Source organism: Rhinolophus hipposideros (genome assembly GCF_964194185.1).
Source record: "Rhinolophus hipposideros genome assembly, chromosome: 3".
NCBI classification, from domain to species: domain Eukaryota; kingdom Metazoa; phylum Chordata; class Mammalia; order Chiroptera; family Rhinolophidae; genus Rhinolophus; species Rhinolophus hipposideros.
Window position 1 is genome coordinate 36,654,606 of NC_138049.1, and position 17,475 is coordinate 36,672,080.

At 35.3% G+C, this 17,475-nt stretch overlaps 1 protein-coding gene across 6 annotated transcripts in view; it reads right to left on the bottom strand.

Moving 5' to 3' along the window:
* Window positions 1-17,475, bottom strand: part of PKIB (cAMP-dependent protein kinase inhibitor beta) — a 106,390-nt gene that overhangs the window by 76,155 nt on the left and 12,760 nt on the right. For all 6 annotated transcript variants that reach the window (XR_013992444.1, XM_081036455.1, XM_081036458.1 and 3 more), the window contains exon 2: window positions 4,957-5,056. The gene's annotated coding sequence lies outside the window, so the exon portion shown is untranslated. The remainder of the gene's footprint in view (window positions 1-4,956; window positions 5,057-17,475) is intronic.

Here is a 17,475-nt window from a genome sequence, read left to right on the forward strand (position 1 = left end):
AATGAGATATCACCTCAGCCCAGTCAGAATGGCTATCATCAACAAGACAAATAGTAACAAGTGTTGGAGAGGCTGTGGAGAAAAAGGAACCCACATCCACTGTTGATGGGAATGTAGACTGGAGCAGCCGTTATGGAAGGTAGTGTGGAGGTTCCTCAAAAAATTACGTATAGAATTACCATATGACCCAGCAATCCCTCTCCTGGGTATCTACCCCAAAAATCTGAAAACATTTATCCACAAAGACACGTGTGCTCCAATGTTCATTGCAGCTTTGTTTACAGTGGCCAAGACATGGAAATAACCAAAATGTCCTTCGATAGATGAATGGATAAAGAAGTTGTGGTATGTATACACAATGGAATACTATTCGGCGGTAAGACAAGATGATATAGGAACATTTGTGACAACATGGATGGATCTTGAGAGTATAATGCTAAGAGAAATAAGTCAGACAGAAAAAGCAGAGAACCATATGATTTCACTGATATGTGGTACATAAACCAAAAACAACAAAAGAACAAGACAAACAAATGAGAAACAAAAACTTACAGACACAGACAATAATTTAGTGGTTACCAGAGGGAAAGGGGGTGGGGGGTGGGTGATGAGGGTAAGGGGGATCAAATATATGGTGATGGAAGGAGAACTGACTCTGGGTGGTGAACACACAATGGGATTTATAGATGATGTAATACAGAATTGTACACCTGAAATCTATGTAATTTCACTAACAATTGCCACCCCAGTAAATTAAAAAAACAAAAAACCCTATACTACAAGGCTATAGTAATAAAAACATCATGGTATTGGCATAAAAACAGACGCATAGGTCAATGTAACAGAACAAAGAGCCCAGAAATAAACCAACTCTTATATGGTCAATTAATCTATGAAAAAGGAAGCAAGAATATACAATGGGGTAAAGACAGTCTCTTCAACAAATGGTGTTGGAAAAATTGAACAGATACATGCAAAAAAATTAAACTAGACCACCTTCTTACACCATATACAAGAATAAACTCAAAATGGATTAAAGATGTAAATATAAGACTCCAAACCATAAAACTCCTAGAAGAAAACATAGGCAGTAAACTCTTTGACATTGTTCTTAGTAATATTTTTTCTGATCTATCTTCTCGGGCAAGGGAAATTAAAGAAAAAAAATAAACAAATGGGCATACATTAAACTAAAAAGTTTTTGCACAGCAAAGGAAACCATCAACAAAACAAAAAACCTATTGAATGGGAGAATATATTTGCCATGTATCATTATACATCTGATAAGGAGTTAATATCCAAAATTTATAAAGAACTCATACAACTTAACACCAAAAACTCCCAAAACAACCCAATTTAAAAATAGGCAGAGGACCTGAAGAAACATTTCTCCAAAGAGGACATACAGATGGTCAATAAACATATGAAAAGATGCTCAAAATCACTAATCAGAGAAATACAAATTAAAACCACAATGAGATATCACCTCACACCTGTCAAAATGACTGTCATCAGTAAATTAACAACCATCAAGTGTTAGCAAGGATGTAGAGCAAAGGGAGCCTTGTGCACTGTTGATGGGATTTCAAATTGGTGCAGCCAGTATGGAAAACAGTATGGAGGTTCCTCAAAAAATTAAATCTAGAACTAACATATGACCCATCAATTCTACTTCTGAGTATTTATCCAAAAAAATCCAAAACACTAATTTAAAAAGATATGTGGGGGTGGCCTGTTAGCTCCGTTGGTTAGAGCGTGGTGCTAATAACACCAAGGTAGCGGGTTCAATCCCCACATGGGCCACTGTGAGCTGCACCCTCCTTAAAAAAAAAAAAAAAAAAAAAAAAAAAAACTCTGAAAAGATGTATGTACGCTTGTATTCATTTCAACATTATTTATAATAGCCAAGATACAGATGCAACCTAAGTGCCCATCAATTGAATAAAGAAGAGGTGGTACATATATAAAAGAATGGAATCTTACTATTTGTGACAACATGGATGGACTTAGAGGGTATTATGCTAAGAGAAAGATAAATGCTATATGATCTCACTTATATGTGGAATCTAAAGAACAAAATAAGTGAATAAACAAAACAGAAACAGACCCATAGATACAAAGAAAAAACTGATGGTTGCCAGATGGGAGTGGGGTTGGGGGGCTGAATGAAAAAGGTGAAGGGATTAAGAAGTGCAAATTGGTAATTACAAAATAGTCACAAAAATGCAAAGTACAGCACAGGGAATATAGTCAATCATATTATAATAATTATGTATGATGCCACGTGGGTACTAGACTTATCAGGAGGATTACTTCATAAATTATATAAATGTCTAACCACTATGCTCTACACCTGAAACTAATATAAAATAACATTGAATATCAACTATAATTAAAAATTTAAAAAATGACAATGTGGGATAAAAAAATGCATATTTTCAACCACTGATTATAAGTATCTGGTGAAAACAAGATACTTCACTCATCTAAAAGGAGTAGTATAGCTCCTGCCAAATGTTCCTATCCAAGCTGGTCAAAAACAGAGGCTTAACTATCAGATAAAATTAGGCTCAAATCTTAACCCCACCACCCACTAGCTAAATGTGTGCACTTGGCAAGTTGCACTTTGATTACAGGGAATAACCATACCTTTTTTTACATTCCTCACAAAGAATTATTATGAGGATTACATGAGATCATATTTATAAATCACTATGCACTCTACCTGCAGTAAAGACTCAATGAATTATTTAATAGATTAGTTTTAATTTTCCTTAAATACAAAATTAATGTTTACAATTGTACTTGCTGCTTTTCCTTAGCATGGAGATTTTAGTTGTTTATGTAGAAATAGAAATGTTTTGGAAAAACAGTTCCGTATGAAATTACTTCATAATAAAAGGTAGATTTCAATTAAGTCAGTTATTCTCTACTGACAAATTTAAAAGTTGACATGAAAGTAAAAATGCTCTGATAACACATGAAAATGAACTCATTGCCACTGTCTAAATGAAATCACAGAGGATGACTGAGAAAATTGTACTGGTTTTTAGAAAACCCGACAATAAGCCTAAACTAACTTAATGTCTGCCACTCTTTCTTGTTCCCTTGGAGCTTTGTTCTCATGGGAATCAGAGAGTGGGAGGAAAAAGTACCTTTACACAGGCTGAGGCTTACTCCCTGTTCTCTGATCTGCCATCCAAACTGCAAGAGGACAGCAAGTCTCACATTCCAGGTGGCAGCAGGAAGGGATTGGAGTGGCCTCAAATATAACCAACATAATATAAGTTTTTGTTAAATATTAAGATTGTACCATAAATGTAGTTTCATTTTTAAAAGACACACAATCTGTATAGGCTGTGGACGCTGAGACAGAAAATACTAATGAAGAAAGGCTCCTGCTGACTACCTGGGTTCAAATTTCAAAGCAGAGCCTAGCAGCCCTTTCTAAACAGGGGCAAACAGTGCTTCAGGGAGAAGCCTGTACTAAGTTGCCTACCTTCCACACTGAACTGCCTACCTGAGCTCTGTGCCTGCCATCTGAGCCAGCCCTTGTAAAGGAGTACCTGGAATGGTATTTCAACTAATAGTACTGAGGTATTCCCCACCTAACTGGAGCTATACAGGTATATCCCCATCAACATCTTCATTGACCAATCAGAGCGGCTCCATTCTGAACAATCAGGGCAGTGCCATTTGGACCAATAAATTGTAAGCACTAGGAGTCCTCATGTGATTGAAGATGGACCAATCAGGGACCAGGGGTAGGGACTCCTGTCTATATAAGTCAGCTCTAGCACACTTTCTCTTTCCACCAAAGACGGAGAAGTTTGTGTTTCCCGGCTGGAGCTGAAACACCAAGGATGAAACACTAAAAATGTCTTGCCAGAGCAGAGCGAAGTGGACTAGACTGGAGCAGGTGAAGCAGACTAGAGCAGAGCAAAGCTGTCTAGCAGGAGCAGGGCCTCGCCCCAGGGCCACCTTGTTCCAGGGCAGCCTTGCAGCCATGCAGTTTTATAATTCAGCTGTAACACTATTGAGCTGTTCCACAGCCATGCTATATCACAATTGAGCTATTTGCAATGAAAAAAGTTTCCCTCTTTACTGTACCCCAAATTGGGGATTCCTGTTGGCATTGAATTGATGCCAACAAGCATCAGTTGAAAAGATGAATATGAATATATACATATATATAGTGTATATATTATATATGCAATATATATAATATATATACAGATGAGTATAAACAGAGATCTCTATTCATATTCACCTACACAAATGGATGCCATACACACACACACACACACACACATACATATATACACACACACATATACCATTGTCATATATATGCCATTTATATATGTGAAATATATATGATACATATGCATATATAGGTATATGTAATCAGCACACAGAAATCTGTTTCTCAAGAAATATTTGAGATTTATGTCCACCAATCAATGTCATCAAGAATATTGACTTGTGTGTTCTGATTATAAATCTATTACTATGATCTCTGAGAAGAGTAATATTAGAAGAGTAGTACGTTTTTAAGACCTGATAGGTAATATTATGAATTTCTCTTCTGTTTCAAAGGCTATAAATTGAAACATTATTGTGGTGGGATGGTCACGTCTGCTGAGAACAATTTAAATAAGCACAGCTAAGCATGTAAATATCAAACCAAGTCTGGTCTCTGTACTAATCCCTGGTCCCTGGCAGACACAGGATGGAAATGTATATCTTAGGTTCTCAGCATGCATTATTTGCTATTAATTTGACATTAACAATAGATTCTATCAAGTTTTGATTAAACTGTATCTATCTGATTTCCAAGAAAAGATCCCCCCACCCTACCTTTTCTTTGCTGTCCTCTGGCTTTATAGCAAAAAAAAAAGGATATTTTCAGGGACAGCCTCAATAGTAGGATCAGTGGATAAAAAGTGTACCTACCTCTGTCTTTTCTCCTCCCTGTATGGCTACAGTAACTTGATGACTTCCAGCTTCCCCCAGATTTCTCTTGATCGAGTGCCTATTCAGTGTACCATGACCCCTGAAGGAAACAAAGAGAGAAAAAAGATTTATTAAGATAAACCTCTCATTCCTTGTCTCTTTCAGAAAAGAACAATGGTTCCTCGGGCAATAACGTCTAATTTAATGACAAAATGTCATTAAAATTTTAAAACAAAGTTCATTGTTATTTTTTCATTCCTCACCCTGGTTTCCTTTTCTTTTATATTTCTCTAATTTTTAACAGGAGCAGGATGAATTTCCTTGAGTAAGCAGTTCAATACTCCTTTGCAAATGAGAAGCGTGTTTCTTTTTATTATTTTGTTCACCATTCAAACCCAACGCTTGTATTCCAAGCAATCTTTCCTGTGTTTTGTTCTAAGAACATGTAACATGAACACTAAGAGCCATTCTTACTAAATAGTAAAATCAACAATATAGCAAGATACATATTTTTCTTCAGCTTTTCAAATTTCCGTTGAACACAGGTTCACTAGCTAAGTGACAGCCTTTCTCAAATGTGTGATTTTAAAAGCAGTAAACCCCTGCAGCAGTTCATCTTTGAACCCCAGTGCCAAAGAACAAGGACATTACATTGTTTTCCTCAATTATACAATATGGTGATTGGAATTCCGGAAGAGAAAATGAACCCAATGAAATCCAGCCCACATGTAATGCCTCAGTATCAAGAGGTAACTTGAAAATTTGCTATGAATAGGCATCCAACCCACTTGCATTGTTGTCCTGTTCATATCTTATTAGGTATTATATATACAAAGTCCCTATTTTAAAACTAATAATACAGAGAACAACTTAGTTATTGTCATTTCCATATATACTGACAGAGGTAGCTACAGTTGATCACAGGGTAAACCAGGCCCCCTTTCACTCGGGCAGTTTACATATCTGAGCAGACACATAGTAAATGCTTAGTTGGCCACGATGAGATAGCCATGTTTCTTTCATGTTATGGAGATCATCTGCTCCTTTTTCTACAAAGTGTGGCACCGGTAATGTCAACATTCCTATACTTATATGCACTGTTTAACTTTACTAGGGTTATTCAGAGAAGGATAGAGTCCAATGCTGTCTGCTGTTTTCTTCTCTCCCCTCTCCCTTTCTACTAAGTCACCAAATTTTGTCTTTTCCAGGCTCATAATGTTCCTCAACTCACTCTTCATTCCAATTCCATTCCCCCAGGCACCATCTAGTTCGACCCTCCTCACCTGCACCTTCCTCCACTCCATCAATTCTTACACAGATTAAGACATCTCTCACTAGTCTCCCTGGGTAGAGGAATGCTCCTTCCAGCTCATGTTCCACAGACCATTCATGTTGGGACAGTAACTGAACTTTAAATTTATATATATATATATATATATATATATATATATATATATATATATATATATATATATATTCCAAGAATTAATTGTTGTGAAAATATTTCAGTATAATTCTAAAATAAAGTATTTTTCCCCAAATGCTAACAGCACTATGCTAGCCATCTTCAAAGTTAGTTTTCAAATAATTTCATTATTCTTCTCTTTCTTTTGCTTCTCACGTTTCCTCATAGCTTACAAGTAACCCAGTAAGAGAAAGTCCTAAGGATGTTGTAATATAAAGGCAGAAGCACTGAACTTAATTCTAGCTCCAGCTCATCCATTAATCAACTATTGACTCTGAGGAGCTATCTCCTTTCTTGGAGGAAATGACAGAGCTTTGTTTATCAAATGGAGATGAAAATATTTATCCTGCTTATCTCTCCAGGTTGCTTTGGGAATCAAGGAAGATCACATATAATAAAATACAGAATATATGCTGTATTGTTATTACTCTCCTTGAAGAACTGCAAAAGTAAAAAGGGTACTTCTTGTGTTCAACACTAGATTTAGATTGGGATCCTAGAAAGGCAGCTGTGAATACACTCCTAAGTCTTGCAGCTTCCTTTTGAGATTGTGATGTTCTAAAGCATTTTGTTTTGGCTTCCAAAGGCGGGAAAAAAACAAAAATCAGACTCTAATATTTGGGTTTCCAAGACATGCTGAATCTAAAAAAGAAAGAAAAGAAAAAGGGTCTCAAAAAAGTGACCAAACTTACTTGGCTGAAACTGCCATTTAATTAAAATAACCCAACAGTCACTTGTGGCATAAATGTTAATGCAATCTCCAGCTAATGACTCCAGATATTACTGGACACTTTGCAGTAGGAAATATATGCCTATTTTCTACCATTGTATTGCAGGTTTTTAATTGGAGAATGTGGAATGTGTGTAATAGGATGAGCTTGTTTTGCTTCTAAAAAGAAAATTGTAAACAACCCAAATGTCATTTCATATATAAGCAGCACTGTAGCCTAAGTTCAAGGCAGTTTTTTATTTTTTTATTTATTTATTTTTTTATTTTAGACTAAAGAAACCAAAGGGATATATTTGAACTCATGCATCTAAACAAACCAATGAAAGTACAGAAATTAAGTGTAGAAAGAAGAGCAGAGTGCTAGGAATAAAGACCAAAGCTATATTTTCTTAAAATTTGATGAGATGAATGTTAATTAGAGTTCACCAGTTTAAATTTTTCTCTGAATTGCAGATGTATAATGAGGTAAAGAAAACAATCCTCAATGAAGTATAATTTTTTATTTGAAAGTTATTGTCCTACATTAAGAAGAATCTGTGTGTTCATTCATCCATTCATTTAGATATTCAAAAACCAATACTTACTGAGTGTCTCCCGTGCACGAGACTTTGTATAAGATGTGATAAAATGTGCTGGTTTGGACCCCTTGGCCACATAGGGGTAGCAACTAATGTCAAAAGAATTGCACTAACAGGCCACATTAAAACAAACAAAAAAACAAAAGAAAAACAACAACATTCTGCTTCTGCTTAGAATACACATCACCCTTTGCTCTCAGCAGGATAGCCCTGTGGGGCATTCCTTAAAGGTCCAACCCTAATACTGCTGCTTTTGTAGAGCTCTTTGGAATTGCTCCAGTTTGGTATTCATCATAATCCCTGCCCCTAAATCACTTTGTTCATAACTCTCTGATGTACTTAGCATAGTCGGCTTTGCATTAAGGCTGTGTGCGTGACAGTTTTCCCTAGCATCCTGTGAGTATCTTGAATGGCAATATTTCACTCATCCATCTGTAAGACTGAGCACGATATATGTAGGCACTTATTTAGTGATTACTGAATGGAAAATTCATACATTTTTGCTTGCATGAGTAAAAGGTATACTATAACATCAATATGAAGATTTGCAAATGTTTTACGCTCCCTCTTCCTCCATATAGCTCTAAAAAGTTGTATTTATGTCATGAATTTATACCTTTGTGAAAATATGAAAAACTCGTGGAATTATTTATAAAAGTGTTCATAACAAATGAGCTTGATTCTACTCAAATTCTTTCATTTACTTATTCTTAAGTTTACTTCTTGTTGACCCCTTAGCATATTCTCTCCTATTTTTTCCTACTATCTATGCTTGATTTCTACAATTTCAACTATCCTACAAACAGATCCTTAGCTATTGCTACATTTTCAAAAGCTTTAATGGCTACTGTATGTACATAAAATTGCAAATAACCTGTGTGATCATGCATCCATCCATCCATCCATTCATTCAGCAAATACTATTGTCTACCATGTGGTAGATACCATGGAAGAAACACAAACCCCTCTCTCTGTCTGTTTCAAAAGACAGAGAGTCACACCTACAGTAGTTGATAAGAAATATACACAAATGATCACAATCAAAATTTTATCTAAGTGTCATATCTCTAATTTATCTGAAATTATTAATAAAAAAATTGCATGAAGCCTTCATAGCCAGAGAATGAATTAAGAGGAACTAATGAAAAGGATTACAAATCAGAAATATATTCATGTTTCAGATTCAGTTAATACAAATAGTTAAACATTCAGTCGAATTGTCTTCTTAGATTCAAGTCAATACCATAAACATCTGTAACAGGCAAAATAAAATTAGATTTTCTAATTTAAAATGGAACGCCTGCATTGTACAATTGCTTTTACCTAGCAATTTGGCAAATTTGACCAAGAGTCTTAAAACTTTGATCCCATCATCCCACTGTGAAACTCCCTTGCCCCTTCAGATCCCCAGGATAAGCCTCCTTTTACTTTGCTATTGTTGCTAGGAGGGAGAGGAGATAAAAGGATTTTAACATTAAGTAAATATGTGTCCTGTGTCATGCACCTTGCAAGATACTTTGCCTTTTATTCCATTTAATCAACACAAGTAATCTACCACAGAGTAGACTTTTTTTTCGAAGCTTAGAGATGGTAAGGTACCTGCCTAAGGCCACACAACTGATGTCAATATCACAGAGACAAGATTCAAGTTCAGCCTTTTCTGACTCTAAAGCCTGAGATTGATACTAGTCACCACGATGCCTCACAATATTCTTGGACTGTTGACCTAAGTTTTATATGTAACTTTTCCCAAGTATTATTTTTCTCTTATGACTAAACAGCAGTTCCTTGACTCTTATTAATTTTGCTTTGTATCTAAAGCTCTAAAAAATATGAAATTTTGGAGAACTGACTCAAAAACAGTTCACTTATTCATATTCTCTAATTTTTCTTTTAACTATTTCCTTTCCTCCACATCTCATATGCCAAGGAAAATATACCTCACATGTCATACTAAAAAGAAAGTTCAGTGCTAAATGCCTGAATTATTTTTCACGTTCGTAGAATGTGAATGGATGTAAAGAAGATTGATTAAAAGGCTGTGCACTGTAGGCCCAAATAATAAAATAAGCAAATTTAGTTATGTAAATTATTTCATACTTTCCCTCTCTTGCATTTTCTCATTATATCATTATAACCCTGACACAAACTCCAAGCAAATGGTATCCAGAGAAAATCAGGTGTAGCCATGCTGATATCAGATGAAACAGACTTCAGGGTGAAAAAGATAACAAGAGACAAAGATGCACATTTCATAATGGTAAAGGGGACTATACAACAAGAAGACATAACAGTCATCAATATTTATGCCCCCAATCAGGGAGCACCAAAATATACCATGCAACTACTGACAGAACTAAAGGAAGAAATTGATCAAAACACAATTATACTAGGGGACTTAAATACATCATTGACAGCTATGGATAGATCATCCAAACAGAAAATAAATAATGAAATAGCAGCTCTAAATGACACATTAGATGAAATAGACATAACTGACATTTATAGAGCACTTCATCCTAAAACATCAGACTATACATTTTTTTCAAGTGTAGATGAAACATTCTCAAGGATAGACCATATATTGGGACATAAAATCTGCCTCAGCAAATTTAAGAAGATTGAAATCATACCAAGCATATTCTCTGATCACAAGGCTTTGAAATTGGATATCAACTGCAAAAAGAAAACAGGAAAAACCACAAATACGTGGAGATTAAACAACATACTTTTAAAGAACGACCGGGTCAAAGAAGAAATTAGAGGAGAGATCAAGATACATAGAAACAAATGACAATGAAAATGCATCCTCCCAAAATTTTGGGGATGCAGCGAAAGCAGTTTTAAGAGGGAAATTTATATCATTACAGGCCTATCTCAAGAAACAAGAAAAATCCCAAATAAATAACCTCACGTTTCATCTTAAAGAACTAGAAAAAGAAGAACAAATATAACCTCGAAACAAGACTTTCTGTATTGCCCATATGAAATCATATGGTACTTAAAGTATAGTGTTATAATTGAGAGCACAGATTCCGAAGACAGACTTTCTGATTATAAATTTGTTATTGTATATATCTGGTCTAGATACCAACCTTTCTGGGCAGGACTAGATTTCCCCATATGTAAAATATCCATGCTAATAGTACCTATCACAAAGTGTTGTTGGGAGATTTAAATGATATACTGAATGTAAGTCATATAAACAATACCTGGCACATACTATGCTTAATATATTTTAGATTTATTAATACTCTTATACAACAAGGATAAATACAATACTTGTTCCAATGATATGTATGATAAAAAACAGTGAAAAGATCATCTTTTTTAATTTATTGGGGTGACAATTGTTAGTAAAATTACATAGATTTCAGGTGTACAATTCTGTATTACATCATCTATAAATCCCATTGTGTGTTCACCACCCAGAGTCAGTTCTCCTTCCATCACCATATATTCGATCCCCCTTACCCTCATCTCTCACCTCCCACCCCCCTTACCCTCTGGAAACCACTAAACTATTGTCTGTGTCTATGAGTTTTTGTTTCTCATTTGTTTGAAAAAGAGCACTTTTAAACATTAAGTAGTTTTAAATAAGGCATCTTAGGAAAACATTTAAATTTTCTATTACTACTGATATATTTCAGTAGTACTCTAAGTGAATGGCTGAGACACATTAGTGGGTGTGCATGTTTGTGAGCAAAACAAAAACCTGTGTGCAATTCTTGAGAGGAATTTTTATTATTTTTATTTTTTAAAATATAGGTTCCCTCAAAGAGGGAGGCCCCCAGTGCCAACAAAGAAGTTTCCCCTGTGTACCCAGAGCAAAGCCCTGCGTCCTGAACCCTTAGAACCAGAGGGCAAACAGTAACCGCCCAAGGCCGGAAGTACTGGATGCAAAGGTAGAGGAAGGGAAGGAGATAAGAAGGTTTATATCACTTCTCTCTAGCTGGCCAATGTTAATTATTTCTCAGCTCTAACAGTTGCATATTTCTCTACTTCACACTTTAGCCTCAGATGCAACTGTGTGTTCTTCCAACCTATTGAAAGAGCTCAATTTTGGCTGTTACACTATATGCCTAGATCTTCACGAGAAGCCATTGCTCAACACAGGTGACTTGAAGTCCTAAAAATAGAACTCAAGCCTCCTTACAAAAGCTGTTTAGTTTCGACATTTTATCAACTCTCCTGAAGAGTCATTTATGGACTGTGTCAAATATTACAAATAAAATAAGATGTGGTCCTGGTGAATTATCTTCTGACTTTCTTATACAGACAGAAAATTCAAAGCAGTATCTCCCGTATTAGTAGCAAGTTCTTGCATCAATATTAAATCAAATACTTTGCCATTCCAGGCCCCTTTGACAAGACCAGAATTAGCTTGCTGATTTTTCTCAAATGTAAACATTTGTTTTGGCTTAATACTATTAATAGGGAAAGTACGTATTTAATATGGCATAAAGAAAAAATAGTTTCCATTGAACCAGAAAATTTACCTTGCAACTACGCCTGAAGGAGAAAGAACTGAAATGGAAATATTTGATATGAGAACTCTAGCTGCCACGGCTACCTGCCTTGCACCAAGTTCATGTTTAATTGGATTTACATCAATTATATCATGAATTGCTTGCATGTTCATAGAACATAAGTTGTTGTCTTTGATTCTAAGGTCAAATACTCACTGCTAGCAACCCTTGTGCCTCTGAGGGAGGATTGCCCTGCCAGACTACTGCTTCTCCCATGGGGGCAGGCCCACTACTGTAAAACTCCATCGGGGCTGACACGCCACCATGAGCCCCTGGTTGCTCAGCAACAACCCCTTATGATGGCTCCTCTGGGACTGCTAGGCAACAGCGCTGAGTCTGCCCCAGCTGCTCCCATAGCACTGCCTCTCAAGGGGGCCAGTTTAACAGGAGACCAGGGGCCCTAAGTGACTAACTAGTTACATAATTAATACATATTTCACGGAAAGCTCTCCAACTGTCTCTAAGTAAAAATCAGAGCAGAGCTACTTTCTATCCTGAAGAGTACCCTTGAATGTACCCTTAATTGAAACTCTATCCTTGGATCTTTACAGAAGCTGACAGAAAACTAATGCATTACAGCCAAAATGTGTGGGGGTAGAGGGGTGCAGGGAGAAGTCTATTTAAAAAAGCACACACATACACATAAAGGAGGACATTCCTTTTTTAAATCACGTTTAAAATATGACTTTCAAAGCTTTCATAATTTGAAAGAATTTTGCTAGTTAGATATTTTCTGTTAACAGACCAAAAAATAAAATAAAAATGGGAAAAACATAAGAATTAAACCACATTACTCTTATGGCAAGGTTTTTCCTAAAATATTTTAAACATAACTCCTTTTAAGTATAGCAATTTTTAGGAAAGACCTTCTATTCTTATCTATAGTTAAACCTACATTTACATCTTCAGTCTCAATGTCTCCTTAGCTCTAGACCAGGGGTGTCCAAACTGCAGCCCTCGGGCCAACTGCGGCCGGTGGGCCAACTGCGGCCCGCAATCCATTTTTTATTGGCCCGCAGCAAATTCCAAAAATATATTTAGTTTACTTAAATAAACCAGGTGAGGCAATACGTACTTCACCTCGAGTGAGTGGCCTGTCTGTTTGTGTATTTTGCCACATATGGCCCTTAGTGAAAAACGTTGAAAAAAGTTTGGACACCTCTGCTCTAGACTCTTAACTCAAACTCCACACAAATCTAAACTGGTCATATTTTTCCATCCATATACAGGCTACCTGTTTGTAAAAAGGCAACAAGTCCAGTCAACCAATCTAAAAACTTATCCAGACATCAAAACAAGAGTCCAGCCTTTCCTCTATGTCCCCTATGTCTTACCTCTCTGTTATAGAGGAAGAGGTATGTTCTCCAAGAGACATGGACTTGCCACCAAATACATCACAGTACAAAAAGATTCTACTACTGCACTAATTCAAAATAGTCAAATCTAAGCTACTTAGCCTGATACCACAAGGCACTTCTGAAACTACTTCCTGTCAAACTTCCAAGCATATATGCTGCTATCCACTATGCTGATTTAATTATAGTTCCCTAAACACATCACTTTAAGTATCTTTCCTCTTCGAAGGACACATTACCCTTTGCCTGGCAAACTACTGCTTCTCTTTCAAGACCTAGCAATAACATTACCTCCTCTGAAAAACCGTCCCTGATGTTAGAATTACTTATCACCACCTCTAAACATCTGCATACCTCATTCATACTGCTATGGTGGTATTAGTCACGTTGTTTTACAGTCATTTACCTTCTCAATATTTATTCCTTGTTCTACAAGGTCTAGGACCTTGTTCTGTTCAACCTGGTATATTCCTTGGCATTAAGAAGGTATTTTATACTATAGTTTATAAATGGTTAGAGAACTGTACTCCTAGGTAAAATTGTAAAATATATGAGGATTGGGCATTTTTAACGTCTTAATTAACCAAGGAAGGGTAATAAAACAACTCACCAACAGCAAAAACTTAATCTTCTGACTGTGGCCTGGTCTTTTTCTCCCTAAATTTATGGTGAATCATGGAGGAAAAACAGCAGATATCTCTATAGTGATCCAATCCATCCAGTAATAGGGCTGAAATAATCAGATGGCCTATGCCCCTTTTATTATAATCATGACAACATGAAACTCAAGGGAACTACTTGGTAACCAAATCACTAAAAGCTGGTCTGCAACTGATCTCAGGGAAGATAATTTCCCACTCAGATTAGCAATTCTTAAAGCAGTTTTTGCAGAAATCTTGGTGCAACTGAAATAGGGAAGCAAATATAAAAGAAACAAACAAAAAATAGGGTTAAATAAAAAACAAAAAAAAAGTTATTCTAATTTTAAAACCTCTTAAATAATGCCTCAAAAACATCATTTATTTAACATCTAGCTCCCTCAAAACACTAACTAAAAAATAAATGGAAACATGAGCAAACAACACACAAAAGGCCACAAATGCAGCAGCCAAGTGTAATATTAGGAAGCCACTCTTACCTCATCACCTCAGGAACTAAAGATATTGGTTCCTTTTTCAAATATAATAATGCTTCTATGCTTTTTCCATAACTTCTTAAATTCATATATATATATATATATATATATATATATATATATATATATATATATATATATATATTCATACAACTATCCATGCAACACAAATTCTATTCTATAGAAATCGGAAATATTATCCTGTGTTAAACTGAGAGAGAATTCTTAGTCTATTCCAAGCTTGTGGATTCTGTATTCTGCCAGCCTGTGTTTCTTCAACTGGGAAACCTGTACCCTTGGAAATACTTGACTGTATGCTGAAGGTACTCATAACCATATGATGAATTTTGTATATCAAAACAGTATTACTTTATTTTATATATATATATATATATATATATATATATATGTGTGTGTGTGTGTGTGTGTGTGTGTGTATATATATACACTTACATATACATATATAGGCCTATTTATGTATTAAAATAAAATAAGCACATTATAAAGCAGAGTGCTAAATTTACACAAATTTGTTTTGTAAGATACCATTACTTTTTAATTGCAGCTTAACTTTTGTAACATCTTTTTTTATTTTGTGGCAAAAATCATTTTCTCTCCAATATTAGTCCTAAATCTTTCTTCAGATACCTCACAGGGCCAGCCTAAACCCCTATGTACCTAAGACATTCCTTCAAAAAAATAATAATAATAATAGTCACAACTAATGGAGGATATGTTCCTTCTATACTGGATGCCAGGAAATGTGCTGGGTACTTGACAATCATTCATCACAACACTAGAGCTGAAAGTAAACAGTACCTCTATGCTATAAAAAGAAAGGAAGGAAGGAAGGAAGGAAGGAAGGAAGGAAGGAAGGAAGGAAGGAAGGAAGGAAGGAAGGAAGGAAGGAAAGAAGGAAAGAAGGAAGGAAAGAAGGAAGGGAAGGAAAGGAACTAGGTCTACAAAAGGATAACTAAATATGGATCTAACTCCAAAGCTTCTGTTGTTTCTTTCTCTTTTTTAGATACCATGTTATACTACATTTCCATGCCTTCTTTCCTGAGTGTTCATTTCTCCTAACTAAATATCTCCATTTTATGACTAGTCCTTCTATCATTCTGCAATAACTCACCATGCTGATCAATATGTGATGTGTGTGGGTGTCTGTGTGTGTGTGTGTGTGTCTGTGTGTGTGCGCGCGCGTATTTATTTGTAGGAGTAGAGTATCCAGAATAATTTGATCATGGCAGAGCAGAGTTGGGTCATCACTTTCCTTGTTCTGGATAAGTACTGCTATTAATACAACTTAAAAATATACTACCTTGTTGGACAATAACTTGATATTATCAATTCTTATTGAATAGGCCATAAAACAAAACTCTTTCGTATTTTTTAACAGATTCTATTAATAACCATTTCTTCTCTATCTGGCTTAAAAAATGTATACAACTCTCGTATTTATCCACATCCAAAACAACTGTAAAAATAATTTTTGACTCATAAAGTACAGCACAGGTTATATGACTCCCTACTCAAAAACATTTAAAGATCCTACAAAAGTAGTTACAAATTTAAGTCTAAAGTCTTCATCCTAGCATTTAAGATTCTTCCCTATAGCCCCAGTGCATCTCTCCATCCTCATCTTCTTCTAGTTGCTAAAATTCTATACAGCTAAATCACATTCTTTTCTGTATTTGTACTTTTGTTCATGTTGTTCTTTCACTTGGGAATGTTTCACCTACTCATTGAAATTTCATCAGTCCTTCAAGGACTGTCCCAATTACTACACCCTCTATAATATCTTTCTGATTAATTTCAAACTTTATCTTTCTCTTCTTTGAAACCCCATAGTACTTGTTAGTTCTTTTGGGGTACATATTACAGTCTACCTCACAGAAATCTTATGTGTATTATCTTCCCTCACTTCCCCAAACAGATGGAATTATACGCTTCCTATAGAAAGGATGGGGTCTCACTCCTTCCTGTACGCACTAACTATATCACTAACACAAGTACCTGAATCCAGGAAGGAGCTTTTTAATAGATATTTGTTTATTTGAATTTCATTAGCTATACATCTCATACACGAATGTACTGAATTCCAAAATTCATGAAAAATTTAAATAAAAGACGTCTATAACCATCCACAGAAATGAACCTGAAAATTAATGGGCACACGTATGGTAGCATTAAAATATGGAATTATAGATTCTATTCAGAATAATACAAGTACTTTTTTCACTGTATTAATTTCGTGATGAAGAATTGAAATTGTGTTATTCATGTTGGTGTAATTATGTTGACAAAAAAATTGAAATGTCAAGAGATTAGGGTCTCCAGGGTCACATGACTAATTAGAAGCTGAGTTGGCCACACAACAAAGCTTTTTAATTTCTAGTTTATTGTTTTCCACTGCTACCTCCCAAATCATGTGTTGATATTTTTTAAAACGTTAGCTGCAAAAATATTTATATAAAGAAGAAAGATTCCCTTCTTTCTTATGTATTATTTTATCTTTAAAATATTATTTGAACTTGCAGAATTTAAAATAAAATCCATTAATGATGCTTAACAAGAGTGATATTAAATAAAATGTACCTACACAAAGGTCACTAATTTTGCAACTTAACTACAAAGAATACAATCAAGAATCAGGTTATTTAAAAATACTACTGTTCAGTCAAAACAAATGTCACAAAACCTATATACTAATAATGTTCACCTTCT